Source organism: Entelurus aequoreus, linkage group LG24, assembly GCF_033978785.1.
Source record: "Entelurus aequoreus isolate RoL-2023_Sb linkage group LG24, RoL_Eaeq_v1.1, whole genome shotgun sequence".
Classification (NCBI taxonomy): Eukaryota; Metazoa; Chordata; class Actinopteri; order Syngnathiformes; family Syngnathidae; genus Entelurus; species Entelurus aequoreus.
The window spans coordinates 15063445-15074671 of record NC_084754.1 but is presented as its reverse complement, the minus strand read 5'-3'; the positions used below and the strand labels follow the sequence as shown (position 1 = coordinate 15074671).

The following is an 11227-nucleotide window of genomic DNA, read 5'->3' as shown; positions in this document are numbered from 1 at the left end:
TGCATGATTTCCCCGTCTTTACCAAAATATAACTATGGATCTTCATTTACAAATGCTGCCTTTGGAAAAAGCTTAACTCTTTTAGGTTTTGCTCACCTTTGCTTTTTTTTGTTTAGACTCGCCGAGTTGGTGATTTACGAACACTTGTAGCAAAAATGCATTTCAAGAACTCCTAAACAAGATAAAAGAAAAATAAGATCAAGATAATACTTCAATGGGAAATACTAAACATTAAAAGTATATCAAACAAACCTTTAAAGAAGTGATCACTGCAAACTTGTGCGATCTTCAACTCGATTTGCTCCTTTGGACTAGAGCAGGAAAGTCAAATTAATTTTAGAACGGGGGCCACATGGAGAAACATCTACTCCCAAGTGGGCCGGGTTGGTAAAATCACGGCATGATAGTTAAACATAAAGACAACTTCAGATTGTTTTCTTTGTTTAAAAATAGAACAAGCACATTCTGAAAATGTACAAATCATAATGTAGTTGGGTTTTTTTTACACTTACATGTTGCGGTTAATAGTATTCTATCTTTATTTGTCATTATTTATACTTTCTGAATAAATGATGTGATAATGTTCATCAGTCAGCTCATTGGTGTTAATTTTCAATCTATCAAGAAAAAAAAAAATATCAAAATCAAATTACAGGATGTTATTTAAGTAGTTTGCTCATTTTCCTCGACTGGTGCACTAACATCATGTGGTTTATTTTTATTTTTTACATATGTAGCATCATCTACAAAGATACAAAGAATTGCTATTGCGACATCTAGTGGACACATTTAAAACAGCCTTTTGTTTCATTCAAAAATTTCGGCTCATTTTTATACTAAGCAAACTCATCCCGCGGGCCGGATAAAACCTGTTCGCGGGCCTGATCCAGCCCCGCAGGCCATACGTTTGACACCCCTGGACTAGAGTGTGTGCCATTTTTATTGTCATATCTCGTAAAATCTTGCACTCTCTAGCCCTTCTTGATTAGCTCATGAATAACGCAGAATAAATGTTTGTTCTTTTCACGATTTGAACGGTTTCAACAGCCAAAAACAATGCAAGCGTAGGGCATTTTTCTTAGAGAAAAACAAAATGACAACAGACGCTCGCTGGCTCACCGCTTCGAGTCTTGCATATTTCATGAGCTTATTGGGATTTAACAGTACAGCGTCATAACGCCCGATGATAAGGTAATGAAAATATTAGATAGACTTCTTAGTATGATGCAGTGCCAAGTCTTCTTGTCTCTGGATTTATTAATTAAATGCCTACTGAAACCCACTACTACCGACCACGCAGTCTGATAGTTTATATATCAATGATGAAATCTTAACATTGCAACACATGCCAATACGGCCGGGTTAACTTATAAAGTGCAATTTTAAATTTCCCGCTAAACTTCCGGTTGAAAAACGTCTATGTATGATGACGTATGCGTGTGACGTCAATAGTTAAACGGAAGTATTCGGAACCCATTGAATCCAATACAAAAAACTCTGTTTTCATCTCAAAATTCCACAGTATTGTGGACATCTGTGTTGGTGAATCTTTTGCAATTTGTTTAATGAACAATGAAGACTGCAAAGAAGAAAGTTGTAGGTGGGATCGGTGTAATAGCGGCTGGCTGCAGCAATACAAGCAGGAGGACTTTGACTTGGATAGCAGACGCGCTATCTGACGCTAGCCGCCGACCGCACGGATGATCGGGTGAAGTCCTTCGTTGCACCGTCGATCGCTGGAACGCAGGTGAGCACGGGTGTTGATGAGCAGATGAGGGCTGGCTGGCGTAGGTGGATAGCTAATGTTTTTAGCATAGCTCTGTGAGGTCCGGTTGCTAAGTTAGCTTCAATGGCGTCGTTAGCAACAGCATTGTTAAGCTTCGCCAGGCTGGAAAGCATTAACCGTGTATTTACAGGTCCATGGTTTAATAGTATTGTTGATCTTCTGTCTATCCTTCCAGTCAGGGGCTTATTTTGTCTGTTTCTATATGCAGTTAAGCACGATGCTATCACGTTAGCTCCGTAGCTAAAGTGTTTCGCCGATGTATTGTCGTGGAGATAAAAGTCACTGTGAATGTCCATTTCGCGTTCTCGAGTCTCATTTTCAAGAGGATATAGTATCCGAGGTGGTTTAAAATACAAATCTGTGATCCACAATAGAAAAAGGAGAGTGTGTGGAATCCAATGAGACCTTGTACCTAAGTTACGGTCAGAGCGAAAAAAGATATGTCCTGCACTGCACTCTAGTCCTTCACTCTAACGTTCCTCATCCACAAATCTTTCATCCTTGCTCAAATTAATGGGGTAATCGTCGCTTTCTCGGTCCGAATCGCTTTCGCTGCATTGAAAACAATGGGGAAATGTGAGGAGCCCTTCAACCTGTGACGTCACGCAACTTCCGGTACAGGCGAGGCTTTTTTTATCAGCGACCAAAAGTTGCAACTTTATCGTCGATGTTCTCTACTAAATCCTTTCAGCAAAAATATGGCAATATCGCGAAATGATCAAGTATGACACATAGAATGGATCTGCTATCCCCGTTTAAATAAAAAAAATTCATTTCAGTAGGCCTTTAAGTTATTCGCTAAATTCCAATTTGTGAATGCTTAAAAAAGAAAACTGGGGATGTTTGTTGTTTGTGTTAATACGTTAACATACAGACAACATAATCAAAAAGTTTGACACAATTAAAAAAGGATGTAAGCTAGCCCAGTAGGATGACACGACCTAATGTTCACATACATGAACAAGCACTAACTCAAACACCAATGAAAATATAGCCAACATATTTTTGGCAGTGCAAATAAAGTTTGGACACACTTTCTCGTGCTAATCAAAGAGAAATTGTGTCCAAACATTGGACAGACGCTGTGTATTATTTGCATAACTCTAAGGCAGTGGTTCTTAACCTGGGTTCGATTGAATCCTAGGAGTTCGGTGAGTCGGGCTCAGGGGTTCGGCGGAGGTCAAGACACACCCGACTCATCGTGTAAATAAAAACTTCTGCCTATCGGCGTATTACGGATACGGCAACAGCTTGTTGTTGTGAGTTTATGCACTGTGTTGGTTTTGTTCTTTGAACAAGGTGATGTTCATGCACGGTTGTGCACCAGTAAAAAAACATGGTAACACTTTAGTACGGGGAACATATTCACCATTAATTAGTTGCTTATTAACATGCAAATTGGTGACATATTGGCTTTTATCTAGTCATTATTAAGTACTTATTAATGCCTTATTCGGCATGGCCTTATTATAACCCTAACCCTGGCCCTAACCCTAACCCTAACCAAATAACTCTAAATTAAGTCTTTGTTACTTAGAATATGTTCCCCATACTAAAGTGTTACCAAAAACATATAACTTTGTCTTGAATTTGAAAAAAAACAACATTTTATTTTTCACTAAAGAAGGGTTCGGTGAATGCGCATATGAAACTGGTGGGGTTCGGTACCTCCAACAAGGTTAAGAACCACTGCTCTAAGGGTTGACATAATTTCCCAAACACTTTCCCCCTAACTGTTATGACATCAGTCTTCCCCTAAGAACCTGACGCCAACAGGATGAACCACTGGCGGCGTCACGTCAATAAAATACCTCTGAAACACAAACATGACAGGAAGTGATGTCAAACTTGAAGAGGTTTGCTCACTAACGACCTTCCAGAGATGTGTCATTCAAGTGGTGTTTATGGTGAGCCCTACGCCCCCCCACCAAGAGATGTTCACTAGCTTGTTTTACCAGAATGAACCTCCTTTGGTATTTTCCTGTGTAAACTGCGTCACTCAGGTGATCAAATACCTGCACACATACGTCAAGAAGTACACACGCCCTGACGCTCCGGCTGAGGCAATGTGAGGCCAACAGCCTCCGAGTAAAGTTTCCAAATGACACACAAAGGAGGTTAGGAGCAAAGTCTGATTTATCATAACGTGCTGCTGCTTCATATTCATGGCTTCTTCCCCCAACTAAACGTCATGGGATTCCCATAAACGTGTCCACAGAGCCACTACTCTACATCGTCTGTTGTCTTGACAACCTTGTTTATGCTTTTTTTTTTTTTGCTTACTGACTCAGTGGGAAGGATGTCCGCATGTTCAGCTTCTTTTCGGGCCCAAGTTAGGGAACTGAAATGAGTAACAGAAAGACTTTCAGGCACCAAGACACAGTAGAGAAACAAGAAATAACAATATAAAGATTCAGGGGGAATATTGTGTAACAACTAGTGTTGTCCCGATACCAATATTTTGGTACCGGTACCAAAATGTTTTCTAAATAAAGGGGACCACACAAAATTGCATTATTGGCTTTATTTATTTATTTTTTTAATTGTGTGGTACTTTAAACATATGTTTCTTACTGCAAGTTTGTCCTTAAATAAAATAGTGAACATACTAAACAACTTGTCTTTTAGTAGTAAGTAAGCAAACAAAGGCTCCTAATTTAGTCTGCTGACGTATGCAGTAACATATTGTGTCATTTTCCATTCTATTATTTTGTCAAAATTATTAAGGACAAGTGTTAGAAAATCCATCCATCCATTTTCTACCGCTTGTCCCTTTTTGGGGTCGCGGGGGGGTCGCTGGAGCCTATCTCAGAAAATGAATTATTAATCTACTTGTTCATTTACTGTTATTATCTGCTTACTTTCTCTTTTAACATGTTCTATCTACACTTCTGTTAAAATGTAATAATCACTTATTCTTATGTTGTTTGGATGCTTTACATTAGTTTTGGATGATACCACAAATTTGGATATCAATCCGATACCAAGTCGGTACAGGATCATACATTGGTCATATTCAAAGTCCTCATGTGTCCAGGGACATATTTTCTGAGTTTATCAACATAATATACATTTTTTTTAAACGAAAGAAGATGTGATGCCAAAAAGTATCAACGTAATCATAGTAGTGTTGACTACATACGCTCCTGTACTTGGTATAATTACAGTGGATGTTAGGTGTAGATCCACCAATGGTGTTTGTTTACATTTTGACGCCGGTGAACTACGGTGTGTAGTGAAGCATGTTTAGCTATTCCTCGTCCTGCAGGGATGATACTTGTAAAAAACTTACTTTATTTGTCGCCATGGAGGCGAGGATTAGTGATTTAGAAGTAGCTAAAACACTGCCGACTGGGGCTGGACTTTAGCCGCTAGCTAGCTAGCCATGTCTTAAAGCACCTCTTCCTGAGGGCGTTTCAGTGTTAAAACGTCACCTTTATACGTCCGTTCTCATTTTTCTGTCTACACACTGTGTCTGTTTGTAAGTACTCTGTGATTTTGCGCTGCCGAACATGCTCATCTGCTCGTAAACCAGCAATGACACGACGATGGAGATGCGGGGGTGTGGTATGGCGGTATAGTACCGAATATGATTCATTAGTATCGCGGTACTATACTAATACCGGTATACCGTACAACCCTAGTAACAACCAAAAAAATATATTACCAGTAATGATTTGACACTATTACCTGCTGTTTGTGGGTATTTCTTCTTCATCGTGCTCTTCCTCACATTGCTACTAAGGAAATAAACACAAGTAGCAACATGTTATAGCATGCATGGTCCTAAATATAGTATGAATACTTGTTTTTCAAAGAGAATGTGACACACACACACAAACACGCGCACGCACACACTCACAGAGAGTTAGTGTAGGGGTGGCCTGCTGCCTGGGGATCATGTTGCCGGGTCCCAGCTGTCCAAGGAAAAGCTTCAGGCCGCGACAGGAGACTCTGTCAGGAATGTCTACAAGACAGCGAGGAGACGGAGGATGAGTGCATGAAAGCATGGCAAATATTTACTGTACTTCAGAAGACAACTTAAGTCGGGCCTTAAGGCTTGGACTTAGGATAAAACTTTGATATATTAATATTGGAATAACAATATATGAGGGCCACTCCAGTAAATAAAGTTAAAGTACCACTGATAGTCACACACACACTAGGTGTGGTGAAATGATCCTCTGCATTTGACCCATCCCCTTGTTCACCCCCTGGGAGGTGAGGGGAGCAGTGAGCAGCAGCGGTGGCTACGCTCAGCAATCATTTGGTGATTTAACCCCCAATTCCAACCCTTGATGCTGAGTGTCATGCAGGGAGGTAATGGGTCCCATTTTTATAGTCTTTGGTATGACTCGGGCGGGGTTTGAACTCACGACCTTCCAGTCTCAGGACAGACACTCTACCCACAAGGCCACTGAGCAGGTCTTAATAAAGTCTAAAGAAAGTATATAAATTCACAACAGAATTAACTGTTAAGTATTTTTTATCAAGCAAAGTGTCATCCACATTGATCTAATTACGTATTGCATAAATACAATTTAAAAGAGAAGAATAATTCAAATGACCTTGACCACTAAAAAAAAATGTATTTGTTGACTGTGCCTGCTTCTTGAACTTAGACTTTATCATGAAATATAATCATTGAAATTCTTCAGAATGTTCTATTTTTTCCACATGTTTGTGTTACTCCCTATCCCAAGGGTGTCCAAAGTGTGGCCCGAGGGCCATTTGCGGCCTTCAGCTAACTCTTGAAGATACTATTAGAATAAAAACAGTTGAAATAACAAGACAAAGTTGCAATGCTGACTCTAATAATTGAAAGTTGCCATAGAGCCTGTTTTTTATTTAATTTTTAAAGCTGTCATTGCTTAAAAAAAATAATGAATCAAATATCAATGTTGTTATGAATTATTGGCATATTAAAGGCTCCGATTGCTTCACATCAAATATTCCACTTTGAAATATTTTTGAGGAACATATTGCATCGTTTGTGTGTTTGCCATAAAAAAATAAGGTTCTCTTTAACAAAAAGGGCATAAAACTAAAATATTTAAAACATTTGATAAAAAAAAGAATAATCGACACATAGATTAAAAAAAATTTATGACTTATTTTAGCACTTTTATGAGTGGTGCCCTTTTGGATCCCCAATCATTTTAGAGGGATATTTAAAAAAAAAAAAAAAAAAAGGTAATTGAATAAATTAAAATCAATTGTGTTATGAATTATTGATATATCTAAAGCTCCAATTACTTTATATTAAATATTACACTTTGAAAATCTTTTTGGGGAAAATTGCCATTTGAAACAGGGTTTTGATGAAAAAGGCATACAGAAATGTTTTTAATTACTTTATATCGACTGACCTGATATTGAACTAGTCATTTAAGCGTTAAATAATTTTTTACAATTTTTTAAATAGGAATTATTTCTAACATTTTTATGACTAAGACCCTTCCGTGTTCCCGGGACCAAACTTGAGAGGAGCCCTAATATACGCTGGGCATGGGTGGAGAATTTCAGCACAATGCTGTTGGCACATTTATTTCAAGTTATTTGTTTATTTAAAAAAATATTGTTTTAGTTTAATCACTGCAATATGCTTAGTGTCAACATGCTAATGGCATACATGCTATGTGGCTATATTTTATGTGATTTATCTGCAATTTTATGCATTTTTGGCATAGGAACCTTGTATTTAAGTGAAATAAAGTTGCCTAAAATGGGACAATCCATATTTGCAGTAGTTCAATATTTGTCCTTTTCAGAGTTAATCTGAAAAAGACAGAAATAAAAATGTTTTTTTTTTGTTAAGTTTTTTTATTTGTCTTGGTCTTTTATTACAAGAAAATGGCATCAATTCAGTCCAATGGGGTGGGGCATTTGTATTTGTATTTGTGTTACAGATATATCACACAGGAAGTGAACACATGTATTAGCAATTGCTGTGAAACGGAAAAGGGGTAGAATTCAATAAGCTTTGCTTCTTCCTACTCCTTTTCGAACATGTTGTAATGAGAAACTGGGCATATGCGATGTGCCATACTGTAACTGTATGCATGTTCGAAATAAACTAAGACCATAACAATAACCCCAAAGAAGTTATGCAGTCTTCTCTGTTTGACACATATTATTCACACTTCTGAGCAGCACAGTCATCAAGTGATTTGCATTTTCTCTCATCAATGTCTTGTGCCTGCTAAGACTACGCTATTGTATTTTAATAATGGCCATTATGGTGATACTTGGAGAGCCAAATGTTTTTTGAGGTGGTACTTAGTGAAAAACACTGGTATAAATCAGTGTTTTTCAATCACTGTGCCGCGGCACACTAGTGTGCCGTGAAATACAGTATGGTGTGCCGTGGGAGATTATGTCATTTCACCTATTTGGGTTAAAAATATTTTTTGCAAACCAGTAATTATAATCTGCAAACAATGTGCCGTTGTTGAGTGTCGGTGCTGTCTAGAGCTCGGCAGAGTAATCGTGTTATTTTCCTCAATATCAGAAGGTGGAAGCTGGTAGCTAATTGCTTTGTAGATGTCGGGAACTGGTCATGTGAGACGACGCTGGTTTGTCGTGATCACAATATGCAGATGACAGCGGGAGGCAGCATGCAGGTAAAAAGGTATCTAATGCTTAAACCAAAAATAAACAAATGATGAGTGCCCCTAAGAAAAGGCATTAAAGCTTAGGGATGACTATGCAGAACGAAACTAAAACTACACTGGCAACAAATTAAACAAAAACAGAATGCTGGACGACAGCAAAGACTTACAGCGTGTGGAGCAGACGGTATCCACAAAGTACATCCGTACATGACATGACAATCAACAATGTCCACAAACAAATAGATAGCAACAACTTAAATATTCTTGATTGCTAAAACAAAGCAGGTGCAGGGAATAGCGCTCTAATGAAGACATGGAACTGCAACAGGAAAATACCAAAAAAACAGGAAAAGCCATTAAAGTAGGAGCGCAAGACAAGAACTAAAACACTACGCACAGGAGCACAACCAAAAAACTCAAAATAAGTCACGTCGTGATGTGACAGGTCATGACAGTACACCTACTTTGAGACAAGAGCTATAGTTATGCATGGTTGGTTATGGTTTAAATGTCATAGCCAACAATTGCGACAACAACTTTTTATTGTCTACTGAGTTTCATTTCTTAATGATTTCTGCTGGTGGTGTGCCTCTGGATTTTTTCACTGAAAAAAGGTTGAAAAACACTGGTATAGAAAATAGATGGATGAGCTAATATTGAGAGAAAAACAAGAGTATTCACTTCTATTGTAGCAATGGGGATTGACCCTGTAATAAGAGATGTAATCGCAAGTCCTCTCATAGGCTAGCTGAGGGACGTCTACAGTGAATGATGGGAGTATTAATGGCGGCTCACAGAGTCAAACGAGGCTCCGGAGAGACGTTCTCCTTGCTCGCACCTGCCTGAGTGGGTGTGTAAAGAAATGAGCAAGAACAGATTGACAAAAACATGATATCTCCCAGTCTGCATGTCAAATATGAGACACCACTCCCAACTTGCATTTTTGTTTTCCTTTCAGCAAAAATGAGATGAAACTCCTACATGAGTGATAAGTGTATGAAATAGAGACAGCAATAGTAACTGAGACAGTCAAGACCAGATGACTAACTTCAAAGTGCAGCCTAAGACTCCAACGCAGCAGGTTGTGTAACAAATGAAAGTGAAGGTGAAACAAATGCCTGCAATATACTGTAATCAGGACCCCAAGTGAGGGGTCATTACTGGAACAAGACAAAATGAGTTCCCTGCGAATTACACACCGGAGGATAGCAAACGAAAGAGAAAGGAAGACGAATGAGCAAATAAACGGCGTGAGCGGGGGAAATCCAGAAGAGGAAGAAAAAATGAACTGGTGAACGTTCAACTGCACCCTGATCTGGAATCTGTTGGCTTGGCGTGACAAAACTTATGAAATGTATCCTCACTATCCGCCAGTTGATATTTGATGTTGAGCAAAAAAAAAAAGTTACAGGTAGTTTATTAGGGTGCCGCAGGAGTCGAGGTGGCAGAAGTGTATAAAACATATTTCATATAGGCTGGAATTACATTACATGGTCGAAGTGACATAATATGCATCAGTACACGCAGTATGCTCACAGCCTCCAATCAGAATATTAGGATAGGATAGAATTTATGTATCTCACAGCGGGGGAATGATGTGTTTGCAGTGCAGATTCAAAAAGTCCACAAAGAATTAAGTGACAACAGGAGGGAAACAGTGAAGGATATTAAAATACACTGTAAGAGCACAGAGCTGTTGCAACCAGCTGCCACTTCAGCAGCACCATTTCTACATACAGCTACAAAAGTAAAACAACAAAAACAACAAAAAAAACAAAAAATGAACAATGAATACTGCGCACATACGATTGCACCATGCATGGACAGACAACCAAACAAAAACAAAGATGAGAGGGTTTGTTATTTTTCCCCAGTTCCAGGTTTTTGTTGTTTGTACTTATGTTTCCCTTTTTTGGGCTGCTTTAAAAAACTATTTTCAGTATCTGTGAGTATTTGCTCATGCTTGTGCTTGATTAAAGATCCATTTTTTACCCTCTATACTTTGTCTCTGCATCCTGGGGTCCAGAGCAACACAAGCCATGGCACCACCCTGCAATTAGTGTTTTAATTAAACAAGAATGTTGACATCAGATGTGCTCAAACATTTTGCTTCAAAGGGCCAAAGTGAAAATATTCAGATGGGCCGAGGGCCAAAGAGCATGATTTTAAGTGCTCAGCAGTAACATGAGAGAAGAGTTTAGCACATACAGGTAGTAGTCAAAGTCAAGGCCCGGGGGCCAAATTTGGCCCGCCACATCAATTTATGTGACCCACGAAAGCCTGAAAATAACGTATTTGTTCCTGCCATTTTGAAATAAAAATGTATCTACTGCATGAAATTGCACATCTTTTAAACTTTAATATCTGATCATACAATACAAATCCTCACGTCCGCTTTTCATACAGTCCAACGAGTGCTGGCCCAGTCACATAATAATAACTCTTCCGGGACCGCTACAAGGTGTGTGTGTGTGTGTGTGTGTGTGTGTGTGTGTGTGTGTGTGTGTGTGTGTGTGTGTGTGTGTGTGTGTGTGTGTGTGTGTGTGTGTGTGTGTGTGTGTGTGTGTGTGTGTGTGTGTGTGTGTGTGTGTGTGTGTGTGGTAGCGGGGGGTGTATTTTGTGGTGTCCCGGAAGAGTTAGTGCTGCAAAGGGTTCTGGGTATTTGTTCTGTTGTGTTTATGTTGTGTTACGGTGCGGATGTTCTCCCGAAATGTGTTTGTCATTCTTGTTTGGTGTGGATTCACAGTGTGGCATATATATTTCTAACAGTGTTAAAGTTGTTCATACCGCCACCCTCAGTGTAACCTGTATCGCTGTTGATCAAGTA

General features: G+C 39.0%; 1 long non-coding RNA gene across 1 annotated transcript in view; it reads right to left on the bottom strand.

Moving 5' to 3' along the window:
* Positions 1 to 3940: 3940 nt before the first annotated feature.
* The window catches only part of LOC133641821 (uncharacterized), a 24543-nt gene continuing 17256 nt past the window's right edge, over positions 3941 to 11227 (bottom strand). The window contains exons 3-5 of the long non-coding RNA XR_009824341.1: positions 5649 to 5753; positions 5477 to 5523; positions 3941 to 4127 (exon numbers count right to left, since the gene is read on the bottom strand). This is a non-coding gene — a long non-coding RNA (uncharacterized LOC133641821). The remainder of the gene's footprint in view (positions 4128 to 5476; positions 5524 to 5648; positions 5754 to 11227) is intronic.